At 40.5% G+C, this 16867-nt stretch overlaps 1 pseudogene; it reads right to left on the bottom strand.

The window, feature by feature from the left end:
- Nucleotides 1–15854: 15854 nt before the first annotated feature.
- On the bottom strand, nt 15855–16849 carry LOC102869344 (annotated as a pseudogene).
- Nucleotides 16850–16867: the final 18 nt, after the last annotated feature.

Here is a 16867-nt window from a genome sequence, read left to right as displayed (position 1 = left end):
GCTAGGATAAACCCGTTTGTTCTCTTGGCGGTCCATTTTCAGTACCCTTCTCCAGCACCACAGCTTAAAGGCATCGATTTTTTGGTCATCCTTAGTCATTACGAACCATCAAATTAAAGTCTTTGATGCTCTACTCTTTCTGTGTAATTCAGCTCTAGTCCATTCTACCCAAAAAAAAGCTAGTAATGTTTTGTTTTCAAAGGATTTGTTGCGGTTACCACCAATCGTATTTTCTAGTGACTCGTAAAAGGATTCTTTTCTGCCTCATTTTGCTGTCTTGTTTTCTCTCATTTTTTGATCCTATTTTACAGAAACTCCGAACTTTAGAAAGAATTTGGCTTTCATTTCGCTTTGGAGAAAGGTTTAATAATAGAGTAGGACAGCCGTTGGTGTTGCCTTTCTACAGAAGACAAATTCCCATGTCATGTTTGCTGGCTTATTTTGTACCCTGGTGACACAAATTTCTTTTGAGCAGTTTGTTGATTACATATTAGTTTGTATTTACAGTACATAGCCTTTGACATTTTATTCCTTTTTTTTCTAAATAGGAAAAGGGGGTAAGGATTTTTACTAAGATTTTCTTCTTTGCTGTTTTGTGATTCTGCTCCCTCCTTTTGAAAGTTAAGACATTTGTGGCAAATTAGTCTTTTTGTGTTATTTTTCATTTATGGACTTGGAACAACTAACTTGTAACCATTTCTCAAAAATGAAGATAGTGTCCAAAAATTTTATTCTATTTCTGTTTCTTAACGGATGAGACTGGGGAATGAAGACTTACTGTAATGTTTAAAAACTTGTGAGCTTAGTTTTTGTTTTTTAATTATATGATACTGTTTTTTTATGAATTCAAATACAGTTAAATGACTTCTACCCATATGAGACAGCATGTTTTATAGCTGACTTTTGCTTTAATAAGAACTTTGCATCTTACTCAGTCATCCCTTTATGACTCCAATTTTAATGAAATTGTACATATTTATGAAATATTAACTGTTAGGATAGCAGTTTTTAATTTTTTATTGTGTGTGTGTGTGTACCATCATTTTGGATCTGGTACAGCAGGAGATTGCCCCTCCTTCTCCAGCAGAGTATCTGGTGGATTTAAACCACATACCTTTGGGATTGCAGTGCAGCTTCTTGCCACTAGGCCACCAGAGCTCCCTAGGACTACAGTTTCATGGATATTGTAGGAAATTAAAGCTAGGGCCCTGTCCTTGTCCTTATGATATAATAACCTTTCAGGCTTTTACATCTTGTATTTAGCAGATTATTTTTTTGTTTTCACCACAACCTTTCAGGTAGGCAAATTTCTCTTTTTTAAAAAAATTCTCTGATATTTACATTTTTTTCCTATTAATTGGAAATTGAGAAAATAGAAGCTTGAGAAGTTGTATTTAGTAAGTGCTTATGTAGCATTGTTCTAAGCTTTTACAAATAGGAACTAATTCTTCTACCTTCTCTAAACGTCTTTAGGAGGTAGGTAATTTAGTCAGTGACTATAGCATGTGTAAACTTGGCTTTGTTACAGATACTAAGTATGGCGCATGATAGAGGTTCAGATCTGTTGTTCATAGAGTACTGAGTAATACTTGACTACACTAATAACAGTGTAAAGTAGGAAACGTTAAGTCACTTACCCAGTGTAACACAGTAAATTGGAATTCAGCTAATCCAGATACTCTGTGTGTGATACCTGTGTTTTCATGATAGAAGTAGCATATCTAGAATTTAAACCTACTTCTCAGATTAAAGTCCAAGTAATCATCACTTTCGTGATCTAGACCATCTTATTACACATTATATTGTTTATGATGGATAGTAAAGGTTCAAACCCAGTCGTTCATTCTTTTTATCTTAATATTGTTTATAATAGGAGTGATCAGTAAGGTAGCTACTAAATTCTTAGGATTTTAAACACTTGAACTATAGCTAGTGCCAACTGAAGAACTGTATTTTTAATTGTTTTTAAATTAATTGAAGCCAGTTGTGGTTTTTTTTTTAAGCCATAGCAACTGCAAAGCCTTATTAAAGCCCAAACTGTCCAGATCATGTAAATTTATTGTTCTTGTTAGGTGTAATCATGTTGACTCTATCTCACAGAGTTCAGTGCACAACAGAATGAAACACTGCCTGGTCCTGCTTTAGCCTCGCAATAGCTGCTGTGCTTGAGCCTATTGTTGAAGCTGCTGCGTCAGTCCCTCTCATTGAAGGGCTTCCTGTTTTTCATTGACACTATACCGAACATGATGTTCTTGGTGCAAACATCATACTTTGTGCAGGTTTATAGGATTCATATTGTCTCTTCTTTTTATCCTTAGTTTTGATAATGAGATTTCTGATTTTTTTTTCTCAGTTCTGAGTTTCAGTAGTAATAATAGACACTGATCTGTCCATTTGCTGTACAAAGGTAATTCGTGGTTGCTGAACAATGTGGCACTGATGTGTCAAATGGCGATAATGATTACCCATGGTGGACAGTGTTTGGTGGCACTCCCCGATTGAAACAAGCTTGGAAGCAGGAGTAGCATCCACTTCCGAAATAGCTTGCCTCTGGAAACTCTATGGACTTAGAGAAACGATGGACATTGTGTCTTTCGTTCATAAGGTCGCTATGAGTTGTCTACGAATGCATAACACTTAACAATGATAGATAGTACTGAGTAGTTTCTACACTTAACCCCTGATCTTTTTGTTATGTTATAGTTGAGATTAGCATTCTAGCCTTTGATTAGATTTTTTGTGATACTACTTTACATAGGGTTTTCTCGGCACCAGTAGCCGGGAAATTAAAAGACCTATTGCAATAGGAAAGTCTGCTGTTAGGGACCTCTTCAAAGTACTGAAAAGCAATGGTGTCTCTCTGGAAACTAAGGAGCGTCTGATACAGGCCATGGTCTTTGCTATCACTTGTGTTGGACAGTGACTAAGGAGGATAGAAGGAGAACTGATGCCTTTGAGCTGTGGTGCTGGAGAAGAGTATTGAGGGTACCATGGACTGCTAGGAAAACAAACAGATTCATCCTGGAAAGTGTTAAACCAGGTGGCTCCCTGGAGGCAAGGATTCTGAGGCTCTGTCTAGTCTAAGATACTTTGGACATGTTGTAAGGAGGGACTGGTCCTTAGAGAGGGACATGATGCTTGGGAGGGTGGAGGGTCAGCTAAGGAGGGGAAGGCTCTCTATGAGGTGGATTGATTCACTGACTGGGGTAATCGGCATGGGTGTATCAGAGATAGTGCAATTGGCAGAGGACAGAGCAGAGTTTAGGACTGTTGTACATAGGGTCGCTGTGAGTTCACAAGCGACTCAACAGCACATAACAATTTCACTCTTACCATTACACTGGAAACTGACCATTGGGTTTTTAGACCAGTAAATCATAGGAGATTGCCCATCTTTCTCCATTGGAGCAGCTGCATGCCTTTGGGTTGGTAGTGCAGCTGTGCCACTGAGCCACCAAAATTCCCTTCTTAACAGGTGTAAGACCAGTAATTTTTATCTTATACTTTCCTTTAACAACTGTTATTTATTCTAAATGTTTAGAAAAACACCAAGATAACATGTTTCTTTCATTGTTCCTTTATTACCCATTTCACAGATGAAAAAAAAACCACCCTTATTGCCATTTAGTCAGTTAACATTTACTCAAATGCCATTTAGTCAAAAGGGTAGACTTGGGGGGAGGGGGTGGGCAGGGAGCAAAGTGCAACAATGAATGACTAGAAACCCTAAGTTTCTGTAAACTTTCATTAAAATTAATAATTTTTTTTAAAAGAGTAGACTAGAACTGCCCCACATTATTTCAAAGGTTGTAATAATTACTCTTTGTGGAAGCAGAGTGTCACATATTGTAGTGCAGCCATGAATTTGAACATCCACCCATTCATTTAGCACCTGCATGCTTAACCACTGATCTTAACAGTTTAAATAACTTCTCCATGATGACTCTTCTGGAAGGATAGACTATTTCCACAGACTGTGCATTTCATCATTACTTTATATTGTCAAATATTTCGTAAAAGTCAATAAATATGACTCACTGACTTGTTAAAACTTCATCTCAAATTTACGACTATGCTTTATTTTAGAGATAAAAATGTACTTTTAAAAACTTAAGTTTTTATGAAGAATTAGAATATGTCATAATAATCTCTTAACAAATACGGAAACATTCTAGGTTGCTCTGTGTCGCCTACAACTCGACAGAATTTAACAACAATAAATACTCAAAATGCAAAGGAAAAACCAGTTCAGGTAGCCTAAGAAACTAGATACTTTCTAAAGATCAGTCTACAGCCAAAGACATCTCAACATCAAGAAAACAAAAATCCTCACCACTGTGCTGATATGCACCGTCGTGATAGATGGGAGAAAAGATTCAAATTGCTTATTATTTCACCTTACTTGGATCCATAGTCAACACACTTGGTACCAGCAGTCAGAATTTTTGATGCTTTTTGAGTTGTTATATTGGAGAAGAGTACTGAATATCTGATGGAGAGCCAAAAGAACAAATAGCTATGTCCTTGGAGAAATTGTAGCTAGAGAACTCCTTCTAGTACTGGTGAAAGGATGGTGAAGCTTCATCTAAAATAATGTGGGCATGTTGTTTGGAGGGACTGTTCCTTGGAGAGGGGCATTAGGTGTGGAAGGGTGGAGGGTCAGCAAAGGAGAGGATGACCCTCATCAAGTTTGATTGATACAGTGACTGCAGCAGTGGGTTTTAGTTGTCAGAGATGATGAAGATGGCACAGGATAAGACAAGATTCAGATCTGTTGTTCCTAGGGTCACTGTGAATTGGCCTCAGTGGCACCTAACAAGAAGAAACTTAAAGATACACAGATATAAGAGAAATAGCCAAACTTCAGAATATAAAGAATAATTCTTTTTTAAAAAAAATTATTTTATTACTTTTGTGCGTGTACTGTCAAATCAGATCTGACTGGTACAGGAGGAGATTGCCCCTTCTTCTCTAGCAGAGCATCTGGTGGATTCGAACCTCTGGGATTGCAGTGCAGCTTCTCGCCACTAGGCCACCAGAGTTCCCTTAGAATAAGTCTTTTTAAACCGATTTTCATAGTCATTCATATACTTTCTGTTTTAAAATATTGGTCAGTGCCTTTTATCACTATGTCTCATCAGATTCCCTGGCCTGCCTTCACTCTATCCATCATCCATTCACTAATATCTGCTGCCTTAATATTTTTAACCTCTTCCCCCTAAAAAAACTTTCTTAAAAGCAGAAAAAATATTATTTCAAAAAGAATCAGCTGCTTCTCAAACAATAATAATGGAAGAAGACTATAATGAAAGAAAATATTTGCAGACTCAAAATTACAGATCTTTTAGAAAAGCTTTTGAACATAAATGCATTTTTATGAAATTTTCCTCCTTGTATTGGAGATAATGGGAATAAAAAGAATCTTTGAAGGTAAAGTTAAGTGGTCTAACTACTTTAACTCAGAGGACAGTTGTTTGAATAGAAGGAAATGCTCCATAATTTAAAATTAGGAAAGGAGTACATCAGCATTGTACTCATAAGCAATAGTTACTCTGAGGGAGTAATTGGATTATATAGAGAAGAATGAATCAGTGAAATTGGAAGAAGATTGATTACCTGTGATATTCAGACAATATTCATCCTTCCTGAAGAGGACTTGAAATGCTGATGATAGGATGAAAAGCTTCTATATGGATTACACCTCAATAATAATGGTCCACTTGTATAATTCTCTGGTTCACAAGCATGATGATTGGGAATGCATACTTCTGTATGACATGTGCCACCTTTTAAACCTTGTTATGACATAGGCACGGTACCCGTCTGACAAGGGGGGGAAGGGGGCAGAAATGGTCCATTTGTAAGGATACTTGTTTTCCTGATCTTAAAACTGTCTTTTTGTGACTGATTTATGCCACTAAGCATAATTTCCCCTACAGTCATCCATGTTAATTCAGTATCTCTGGAATTTTTTATTAGTTTTTAATGTGATACATAATAGGAATCCTAGAATACTTAATTGTGCTCGTGCGAAACCTATTCTTGGGCCAGGAAGCAGTAGTCAGAATAGAGCAGGGAAGCACTGCATGGTTCAGGATCAGGAAAGGTGTGCATCAAGGATAGATACTGTCTCCATACCTTTTCAGTCAATATGCAGAACAGATCATTTGGGAGGCTGGATTTTATGAGGAGAAATGTTGCATCAGGATTGGAAGAAGACTCATCAACAAACTGTGTTATGCATATGACACAACTCTGCTTGCTGAAACTCAGGAGGACATAAAATGTATGTTGCAGAAAGTCAAGGGCTGTAAATTTTAATATGGATTGAAACTCAACATCAAGAAGATAAAGATTCTTACCACTGGGCCCAATTGTTAGTTTCATGATAGACGCAGAAGAGATTGAAATTGTTAACAAATTCAGCTTGCTTTGATTCACAGTCAGTACTCTTGGCAACGGCAATCAGGAAATCAAAAGATTAATTGCATTTGGAAAATTGCTGTCAGGGACCTCTCTAGAGTACTGAAGAGCAACGATGTAAGTCTGGAGACTTTAAGTGCACCTGATACAGGCAATAATTTTCACAGTTATTTGCCATGTGTGAAAAAGCTGGATAGTGACTAAGAACAATTGAAGAATTGATGCCTGTGTGTTGTGATGCTGAAGAGTGTTGAACAAACAGGTCAGGCCTGGAGAGCGTGAAACCAAGCTGCTCCTTGGAGGTGAAGATTTTGAAGCTCCATCTCACATAGTTTGGACACATGGCCGGGAGGTACCAGCCCTTGGAGAACGTCATGCTTGGAAGGGTGGAGGGACAGCACAGGAGAGGAAGACTCAGGATGAGATTGATTGATTTATTCACTGGATAAGTGGGATTGGTTCTGTCAGAGATGATAAAATTGGCTCAGGATAGCACAGGGTTCAGAGCATAGGGTTGCCATGAGTTGCAGGTGACTTGATGGCACTTAATACCACCACAGTTTCTTTGCCATTTTTCCATAGTTACATACACTTGGGTTGTTTCCAACTCTCCTTTTGTAAATCTGCAACAAACATGGTTGTGTATACGTCAGTTCCTGTCATCACTCTTTTTTCTTTGGATCATACACTTTTGTTTTGGAGTTGCTGGATCAAATGGTATTTCTATTCCTAACTTTCTAAGGAAGCAGTAGTTGTTAGATGCCGTCAAGTCAAGAATGGCAACAGAGCTGAACCCAGGCCTAACCTATGTCAGCCTAACCATCTCTGACACTGTTGAACCCATTACTACAGTCACTGTCAATCCACATGGTTAGGGTCTTCCTGTCTTTCGCCAACTCTCCACCTTCCCAAGCATGATCCCCCTCTGTAATGAAGAGCCTCTTCTAGCAGCATGCCCAAAGTATATGAGATGACGTTTTATAAGGAAGCAGTAGATTGTTAAAGTTGTAGATTATTGTCTGTCATCAGATCGAAAATACTCAGATCTGCCTTAGCTTTGAGTATTGATTGTGCCCATTCTTCTCTGCATTACTTGGCCTCTTGCTGCTTCGTGGATAATTTCTCCTATTTTCTCCTTCATTTATCTAAACTTCAACCAACCTTGTATATTGAGTTTTATTTATATTGTAATTTTAAATACTTGAAAGTTTTATTTGTGTCTTTTCCAAACACTTTTGTGCACTTTTTTATACTTTCTAATGGATCATTTTTTTCACCCTTACAGGTTAGTTATCACTAATTGAACACTGTTCATTATTTGTCTTGGTTCCTAAGTCCTAAATAATTATTTCCTTCCAAGAAGGTTTTCATGTTTTTGCTGGGCATTAAGGAATACTACTCTCTATTGAATTTCCAGACCATTATTACTAGAGGAGATCTTTTCTACTGCAGAGTCAATAGTGGATTTGAACTTAAGATGGTTTTGATACGTTATGCACTGCACCACCAGGGCTCCTCCTGTAAGTTCAGGGTCACCTTCCTTCCATTCAGTTTCTGATTTGAAACGGTTATGAACCTTCCAGATAATGAGAACTTATTCTGCTCATGCATGGGAGGACCAGACAATGTCACATTGTTTCAGAGTCCCTTACCACTTTTTCTCTTGATCTGACAGGACCAGGGCAGTTTTATGGATGGTGGACTATATGTCCACCCCTATGTAGACTTTATATAGCCTTTTGAGGTCCCAGCTTAGCCTTGGGGAGTTGCCTATTAGGTTTCTCACCTTGGTTTCTGCCCCTGCCTTTCTGTGAGGCATCCAAGGAGGCAACCCAAGCCAGTCTAAGCAAAAGTCCTCAGGGGGAAAAGCCACCAGTATTTTCACCATTATAAGACTGATTCATTTTTGCCCTTTAAATTTTTTGTTGGAACTATGGGTTTTCTGTAATGGATCACACTTTAAATGAAATCGAAATTTTTTTTAAGTAGTAAGAATTTTGGTATATTTAATGAGAGATATGCTCCAAAGGGTCTTCTAATACTGAATTTGGTAATAGGAACGCTGTTCCCTCAGATTCATGCAGTTAAACAGAACCTCATCAGATGGCAGCATGCACTAAAAAGTGAATTAGCTTTCCATCAAACTTCAAAGACAGAAAATGTCAATTTCCTATTTAAGCCTACAAGTTTCTTACTCTTGTTGTGAGATACCATCTTGTTAACTACAACGTAGAGGACCCTAAGAACAGATAAGAACATTGCCTCACTGTGCACAATCCTCAGAATGCCGCTATCCTCTTGATATCTTCTACACAAAAGCCTATCATAAAAAAAAAAAAAAAATACAGCCTGTCATCACAGTCACTGATGAGACTGTTTTCTCCCTCACCCTCTACTTTTCCCTGTATGATGTCTCTTTCTGAGGACTGGGGACTCCTGACATCATGCCAAACTTTGTGAGAGGACGTTTCATTATCCTTTCCCTAAGGAGCACCTTGTTTGTACTTCTTTCAAGACAAATGTGTTTGTTTCATGAGCAGTCTATAATATATCCAGTGCTCTTCACCAACTACAACTAAAAAAAACTTGTAAGTTTTCTTTATTTATTTATATACATGTGAAGCAATTGAAAATACCTTGGCTTTGGCCAGGTGTATCTTAGTCTTTAAACTGAAATCCTTGCTCAAGAGTATGATAGCATATTTATTCAGTGCACATGTCTTTTGATTTTCTTTTTAACTGTGGCTTTCATAAATGGTGTTTGTGGATTTAAGTAAAATGAAGTTTTTGACAATTTTGATACTTGTCTATCATGGTACTTCCATTGGCCCATTTGTGAGGAATTTTGCTTTCCTGAGGTTGAGGTGTAATATGAATCACCTGTGAAGACTGTAGTCTTTGATCTTCAGTAAGTCCTTCAGGTAGTTGCACGTTGTACAAGCAGGGTTGTGTCATTTGCATAACACGTGTTGTTGATAAGTCTTCCTTCAATCCTTCAATATGTTTTGTTTTTTAAAAAATGTATTTCTTTTATAGATTTTAATGAAAGTTTTTATAAAGAACTTGGATTTCCATTCATTCATTCATTGTTGCACATTTTCCTCCCTGTCCCCCCTCCCCACCGTTCGCTTTTTCTTTGCAAAAAAAGTTCTTTTATTGTTATACAGTTGTCCTCCCCTCTCCTACTTTACTATGCAACTCTTATTCTGGACTCTTGTCATGACGATAATACCTAATCATATGTTCACTTTATACACTTCTCTCCCTCGTCTGTTTCAATGCCGTGTACATTATTTATCCCCTCTTTTCTTAGTTTCCCCCCGACCCCCATATTAGTCCTTTTCTATAACAGTGGCATTATGCAGTATTTGTCTTTTTGTGACTGCGCTATTTCACTCAGCATAATGTCCTCCATGGTCACCTATTTTGTATAATATTTCATGAGTTCTTTATTTTTCAATGCTGCATAATATTCCATTGTGTGGATAAAACACAGCTGCTCTATCCATTCATTTGTTGATAGGCATTTGGGCTGTTTCCAACTCTTGGCTATTGTGAACAAAGCAGCAGTAAACATGGGCGTGCATATATCTGCTTAGTGGCAGTTCTAATTTCTTTAGGGTGTATTCCCAGTAGTGGAATTGCTGGGTCAGATGGTACTTCAGTTTGCAACTTTTTGTGAAAGCGCCATACTGCCTTACATAATGGTTGCACCATTTTACACTCCCACCAACAGTAAATAACAGTTCCGGTCTCTCCACAACCTCGCCAACATTTGTTGTTTGCTGCTCTGTTAAATTTTGCTATTCTTACTGGGGTGAGATGATATGTCATAGTTGTTTTGATATGCATCTCTCTCAGAGCTAGGGATTTTGAACTTTTCTTCATGTGCTTGTTGTCCATCTGAATGTCTTCCTTGGTGAAGTGTCTGTTTGTATCCTGTGCCCATTTGGCAATTGGGTGGTTGTTGTGGCGTTTGAGTATTCTATAAATTCTAGATATAAGTCCTTTATCAGACATGTCATTACCAAATATTTTTTCCCAGTCTGTGGCTTCCCTTTTTACTATTGGAGAAGTTTTTTTGTTTTGTTTTGTTTTAAATTTTATTTTTTTTTTTTTTTTTTACAAACTCCCTTAGTTTCTGTGTTGCTGGGAATATCTTGATCTCTCATTCATATTTGATGGACAGTTTTCTTGGTTGACAGTAAATTTTATTATTTTTGTGTGCGTGTACCGTCAAATCAGATCTGAGATTGTCCCTCCTTCCCCGGCAGAGCATCTGGTGGATTTGAACCGTTTGCCTCTGGGATTGTAGTTGCAGCTCCTTGCCACTAGGCCACCAGAGCTCCCCTTGGAGAAGTTTTTGGATGTGCAAAGGGATTTGATTCTTAGAAGGTTGCATTGATCTATTTTATCCTCTTCTGGTTGTAGGTTTTTCAGAATGGTAGGAAGGAAGACTGTTCAAGTTGTGGATTAGTGCTTCTAGAGTTCTTCCAGACTTTTTTCTAATGAAGTTTATAGTCATTGGTTTTAGCCCTTGTGTATGATGTGAAATATGGGTCTTGTTTGAGGTGATGATAATAATAATGATGATGGTGATGGAGGACATGGTGACGATGGTGAAGTTTAGGGCAAGATTCAGTTTCGCAGGGTACTGGGAGTCGACTCAATGGCACCAAAATGGGCTGGGTACACAATGACTCTTAACAATGGGTTGGTCTAGTCAGCGAGCATGAGGAAGGCGCAGGACAGGGCGATGTTCAGATCTATTGTTCACAGGGCTGTTCTAATTTGTGGTCAACTTGATGGCACCTTGGGGAGTATTATTAGTTAGAGGATGCATTTTGCAGAGCCCGGACAAAATTAAGCTGATGAGCCTTTATGGTGATGAGCTGGTCCACTGAGAACTCCGAATGTCTTCTGCTTCCAGTCACAGGACTTGGTCTCCATGGAAATATGGTGATCTCCTTGTGGTATCCCTTAAGTATAGACAGGCTTTTCTCTGAGGTTCCACTGGGTGAACGAGAACCTCCAGTGAGTCAGTGAACAACAGAGTGGGTTAACTGTTGAACCAGTCCACAGGTTTTCACCAGAAGCACTGATATTGCAGTGGTTAAAGCATCCAGCTACTAACCCACTAGATCCTCCCGGGAAGAACTATGTGGGAATACAGCTTTGAAACCCGCTGTAGTTCTACTCCATCCTGCACAGTTGTCAAGAATCGTCCCCTTTTGGTTTTCTATCTCCAGTTTTTTGTACACTTCTTCACAATACTTTGCTTTGTCTTTTCCAGTTGCCGTTTGAAATATCCTGTTAAACTCTTTCCAGCATTTTGTCTCTTTGCTTTCATTATTCTGCAGTCGAGTGCAAGTTCTAGAGTGTCTTCTGACATCCTTTTTGGTCTTTTTTTTGTTCTCTATCTTTGTGATAACTTTTTGCTTGATGTCTTCCCATAACTTGTCTGGTCTTCAGTCATAAGCATTCACATGCATCACAGCTATTCTTGAGACTGTTCTTAAATTCAAGTGGAATAAATTAAAGATTGTGTGTTCACTCTTGTTTTATTTTGAACTTGTATATGAGGAATTGATGGGTCTTGTCTTTGGCTTGGTTGTGAATGCTGGTATTTGAACTTTGTCAGCCTTTCTTTCCACAGATGCAGTCTGATCTGCTCATCAGTTGAGATCCATGTGTATAGTTGCCATTTTTGTTTTTTTAATTATTGTGCAAAAAAAAACCCCTTTCATTCTATCTCCAATCTTATTTTGTCACCAAGGCTATGTTTTTCAGTCATAGTCCTTCATTTACAGCTTTTGCATTCTTGTTATGTGTTGTCTAATTGACTCTTAGTGACCCTATGATGTCATCCTGTAACATCTATTCTCAAGATGGTTCTCAAATTCCTATGAATTTATAGCCTATGAATAGTGGCCCTGAACCTTTCCCTATCCTAAGTCTGTCTCATCATCTCTGACACACCTACCCCCATTGCCATAGTCACTGTGTCAGGCCATCTCATCCAGGATCTTACTCTTCTGCACTGACCTGCTACCGTTCCAAGCATGATGTCCTTCTCTAAGGACTGGTTCCTCCTGGCAGCATATCCATAGTATGTGAGACTGAGCTTTAAAATCCTTACTTTCAAGGGGCAACCTGATTTCACCCTCTCCAGGAAAGACCTGTTTGATACTCTTCTCCAGCACCACTCAGAGGCGTTCATTCTTCTTCTGTCATCTTTATTCATTGCCCAAATCTCAGGTGCATAACAAGCAATGCAGAGCAAAAGACCATAACCTGGATCAGGCACACCTTAGTCTCTGGACAAACATTGCTCTTTTGCTCTCCTTTTAGGAGACATCCTTGACTGCAGATTTTCCCAGTGCAACTCGTCTTTTGATTTTCTGACTGCTGGTGCCAAGAGTGTTGACAGTAGATTTGAACAAGATGAAATAGCTAACTAACCACTATTATTTTTTTTTTTACATCTATCATGATACGCTCATCATGTTGTGCTGCTAACCCCAAGGTATAAGGTTTGAATCTACCAGCTGCTCCACAAGAGAAAGATGGGCAGTCTTACCTGGTGTGACTGTCACTGAAAACCCACTAGAGGGTCAGGAATAGGTCTGTTGTGACTCCACAATACTTGCCAAAAGTTTTTTGCATTCTTGTTGTTTTTATGTGCTGTAGGGTCACCTGTGATTCATTGCGACCCTATGTACAACAGCCCTAAACTCTGCTCTGTCCTGTTGCAATCTCATTGTCTCCAACACACCTACCCCCATTACCTCAGTCACAGTATCAGTCCATCTCATCAAAGATCTTCTCCTGCACCATCCGTTTAACCTCCCAAGCATGATGTCCTTCTCCAAGGACTGATTCCACCTTCCAAAGTGTGTCAGACCCAGCTTCAGAATCCATGCTTCCAAGGAGCAGCCTGGCTTCATCCTCTCCAGGGCGAACTTGTTTGTTCTTCTAATAGTCCATGGTATAATCAGTACTCTTCTCCAGAACCACAGCTCAAAATCATCACTTCCCCTTCTATCATCCCTACTCATTGTCCAGCTTTCTGATGCATAGCAAGTAATTGCAAAGACCATGACCTGTATCAGATACACCTTAGTCTCCAGACTGATGATGACACAGTGACAGTGTGATGTGCTCAAATGTATTAGAGATGATAAAGATGACATAGTAGAGAGTTCCAGTAAGTTGTTCACAGGGTTGTTATGAGTTTGCATTCAAGTCACCTATTATTAATACATCTTGAGAACATGTTTGAGTAATTTCAAACTGAAATAGCCTACATTTCTCTATCTTTGCCTTTAGTGACTCGTGTATATATTTGAATAATAGTGAACAAATTTTTCTTGTGTGAATGTGGATGTTATATCACTGACAGCATCATACTTCAGGATAGATCTTGAAATGTTCTTTTTGAGAATGAATACATCATTTGTCTCTTCAGTTTATCATTCCTGGCATAGTAAATTGTACAGTTGTCTCATTCAGAATGGCCAATCACAGTGTACCTCAGCTCACTAATGTCTACAATATTGATCTTTATGTACTCTATTTCATTTTTTAGAATTTTCTGTTTTTCCTGGATTCATGCTTCATAAATTGTACATTCTAGTTATTTATAGATGTTTCTTTTTTTAAAGTCTTAGCATGTCAACATTATTAAGGTAGACTGTTTTAGAGGAGGGAACTGTAGTGGCAATGTCTGTAGGCAATTGCACTGCTAACCCTGATTACTCACTTCTCTGTTGGTTTGAAACTACTGTAGCTCTTTGGAAGAAAGATGATCCATAACTTCCTTTATGATGTAGTCTAGGAAGTCTTCTGGAGGGTCACCTGTGAGTTGATTCTGACTTGACAGTGATGAGCTGCTTTGAGGAGGCAGCTCTTTCCCAGTTGCATTTTGAGTGCCTTCCAACCTGAGGGACTTCTGACACTTAGCCCAACAATATTCTAATGCTATTCATAGGGTTTTCAAGGGCCTGTTATTTCAGATGTAGATGGCCAATCTTGCTTCTTAAGTCTGTCTTGGTTTGTAAGCTACACTGAATGAAAACTGTCCAGCATCACAGCAACACACACACAAGCCACCTCATTATGACAAACGAACAGATGCTCAAGTTTCTTATGTCAAAATAGTGCAAATGATTATCTTAACAGATTTTTTTTTCTCCCAGAGACTAGCAGACTGAGTTCAGTGTGTTGGGCTTAGAGGAAAGCATTCTCTTTTTGTCCGTTTTAGAGGAAATTCCTTGTCCTTCTCAGTGCCTGTGGGTCCTGTATTCCTTACTGATATTCATATTAAGCATGAGTCTTGTCCTAAATCTAGGCAAGTTCGTCAGGCAAGGCCTCTGGGTCCGAAGGACTCATTCTTCTGGTTCTTTTTTAGTTACACTGAGGCCTCCCAGTCTGTGCTTCCTTCTCTCCTTTTATGTGTTTTGAGACAAAAGGTGGTTCAGTATCCTCAAGGGTACTCCATCATTGCATAAGAACAGTGTGTCTGTTATATCCCTTTCTAACACCCTTAAAACTAATTGGCTGATCATAAAAGATCAGTCACATCATGGGGAATGATTATACCATTACCTGATTGCTTCTGATGAACATCAAGAAATTGGGATGTACAACACATTACTATGCAGTGGTGAGAATCATGGCTTCGTTAAACTGATACATATTTTGGAGGATAAAATTAATCATGGCGAGGGAGTTCCTTTTTTTTTTTTCCCCCCACTGCAGCACTTTATTCTTACACGAGGTGGTGTTGCTGGGGCCTAATGCTCGCACATGACAGTAGAAAAACCAAAATTTGTCATCTCTATAGAGTTGAGAATTGTGTACAAAAACCTTACATAAATTAAGAGGATGAATACAATTTACAGGTTTCAATGCAAACCGTCTTCCAACTCAAGGCAAGTAACACCCACTGCGATCCAGCGGGAAACGGCTAAGAAAGGAAATGGGGTCCTAAGGCTCAGATTTTTCCAACCCCGTGAGGTGAGGCCAGCGGTCAAGACCACCGCTCCCAGCCTGCAGCCTCTGGGGGTCCTGGAGCCGTCAGCTCTGCCATGAATACCCTGCAGGCCACGAGGTCGGGGAGACGGGTGCTCACCCCAACGGCCTTCTCCACGCCGTGTCGTCCCGCACCGCAGCCATGAGTGGCCGGGTCACACGAGCTAAGGGTTGAAATCAAAGATATGTACAGGGTATTAAACATAGACCAAGGGAACAGGCAACGTAATACAAGGTCAGATCAGCAACAAGGTCTAGCTCCGGTGCTGGTTTCGAGATACAGGCTTCAAGGACAATTCTTTTCAAAGGCTTCTTCCAGTTTCAGAGGCTAACATGAGGTGTGCGGGGCAGCCGCACTCGGAGGAGCTCATGCAGGCGGGCACCTGCCGGCAGTCCGTTTAGAAGCATTTGTGGTGGACAATGGAGGGGCCCGACTTGTCATACTCTTGTTTGCTGATCCACATCTGCTGGAAGGTGGACAGCGAGGCCAGGATGGAGCCGCCAATCCACACGGAGTACTTGCATTCGGAGGGTGCGATGATCTTGATCTTCATGGTGCTGGGAGCCAGCGCCGTGATCTCCTGCATCCTGTCAGCGATGCCTGGGGTACATGGTGGTCCCGCCTGACAGCACGGTGTTGGCGTAGAGGTCCTTCCTGATGTCCACGTCACACTTCATGATGGAGTTGAAGGTGTTCTCGTGGATGCCACACGACTCCACCCCCAGTTAGGACGGCTGGAAGAGCGCCTCTGGACACCGGAAGCGCTCGTTGCCGATGGTGATGACCTGGCCGTCGGGCAGCTCGTAGCTCTTCTCCAGCGAGGAGGAGGAGGCGGCGGTGGCCCTCTCCTGCTTGAAGTCCAGCGCCACGTAGCACAGCTTCTCCTTGATGTCACGCACGATCTCACGCTCGACAGTGGTAGTGAAGCTGTAGCCTCGCTCGGTGAGGATCTTCATGAGGTCAGGTCGCGGCCGGCCAGATCCAGACACAGGAGTGGGGCAGCGCGTAGCCCTCGCAGATGGGGACCGTGTGGGTGATGCCGTCGCCAGAGTCCATGATGATGCCTGTGGTGCGGCCCGAGGTGTACAGCGACAGCACGGCCTGGATGGCCACGTACATGGCGGGCGTGTTGAAGGTCTCGAACATGATCTGGGTCATCTTCTCGCGGTTGGCCTTGGGGTTCAGGGGCGCCTCGGTCAGCAGCACCGGGTGCTCCTCAGGGGCCACACGCAGCTCGTTGTAGAAGGTGTGGTGCCAAATCTTATCCATGTTGTCCCAGTTGGTGACGATGCCGCACTCGATCGGGTACTTGAGCCTCGTCACCCACGTACCAGTTCTTCTGGCCTATGCCCACCATCACGCCTGGTGGCGGAGGCGGCCCACGATGGACGGGAAGACCACGGGGGTTGG

The sequence above is a fragment of the Elephantulus edwardii genome, unplaced genomic scaffold (assembly GCF_000299155.1).
Source record: "Elephantulus edwardii isolate Elephantulus edwardi_28Jun2011 unplaced genomic scaffold, EleEdw1.0 scaffold00095, whole genome shotgun sequence".
Classification (NCBI taxonomy): Eukaryota; Metazoa; Chordata; class Mammalia; order Macroscelidea; family Macroscelididae; genus Elephantulus; species Elephantulus edwardii.
The sequence above is the reverse complement of the archived record's forward strand: the minus strand, read 5'-3'. Positions and strand labels throughout refer to the sequence as shown.